Here is a 964-nt window from a genome sequence, read left to right as displayed (position 1 = left end):
AAAAATACGGAACGCTTCACGAATTTGCGTGCCATCCTTGCACAGGGGCCATGCTAATCTTCTCTGTATCGTTCCAATTTTAGTATACGTGCTGCCCGAAGCGAACACTCATATGAATATATTTTGAACATTTTTCTACTTCATATTTTCTTAAGGCAAAGAATTACAATAATTACGAGAACACAGTTGTTTAAGTGTGTATTTGATGATGTTCTAGCAAAGGATGATGTCTTCAGCTGAGATAATTTTAATATGGTTTACAAGATACTGTTTGTTCTGTTGGTATCAAAGCATTAATCTTGTTATTGAATGTGAAAGTAATAAAACTTCAATGGGCCAGGCACTGATGGCCCATGCCTGTAATCCTAACTATACAGGAGGCTGAGACCTGAGGATCACAGTTCAAAGACAGCCCAGGCAGGAAAGTCCATGAGACTCTTATCTCCAATTAACCACCAGAAAACTGGAAGTGGCATTGTGGCTCAAGTGATAGAGTGCTCTCCTTGAGCTGAAGAGCTGAGGGACAGCACCCAGGCCCAGAGTTCAAGTCCTCTGCAAAAAAGGATTTCCTCTCTATCCTTGGTAGGGAGAAAGTCAGGGTCAGGATGTGGAACAGAAGGGGGAAGGAGGGTGGGCTCAGGTTGACTCTGGTGCAATGTAGTTGAAAACCCCGAGTCTCTCCATTCATAGAATATCATTTTCATATATTTTTCAACACAATACTTAGCAGAATTATACAAAATACATTTTGTTACAAAAACAAAATTTATAGAATTATGAACAGAAAACCTATCACCTACTCTAAAATTTCTCTAATACTTTAAAATTACTCTAATTACTCTAAATTTTACTGTAATACTTTTGCATATGTATTTTCAGACTTCTGTCATATTTTAATATATATGTTCATATTATATAGTCACATTATATATACATTCACATATAGTCATACTTAATATACTGC

At 36.6% G+C, this 964-nt stretch overlaps 1 non-coding gene across 1 annotated transcript; it reads right to left on the bottom strand.

Annotated features, from left to right (window-relative positions):
- Positions 1–108, bottom strand: LOC138829339 (U6 spliceosomal RNA). The gene has a single exon (XR_011372547.1). It is a non-coding gene; the product is annotated as a U6 spliceosomal RNA (small nuclear RNA).
- Positions 109–964: the final 856 nt, after the last annotated feature.

This window comes from Dipodomys merriami, unplaced genomic scaffold (genome assembly GCF_024711535.1).
Source record: "Dipodomys merriami isolate MVZ:Mamm:240054 unplaced genomic scaffold, mDipMer1.0.p SCAF_17, whole genome shotgun sequence".
In the NCBI taxonomy this organism is placed as follows: Eukaryota; Metazoa; Chordata; class Mammalia; order Rodentia; family Heteromyidae; genus Dipodomys; species Dipodomys merriami.
This window is presented reverse-complemented; position numbering and strand designations above follow the sequence as displayed.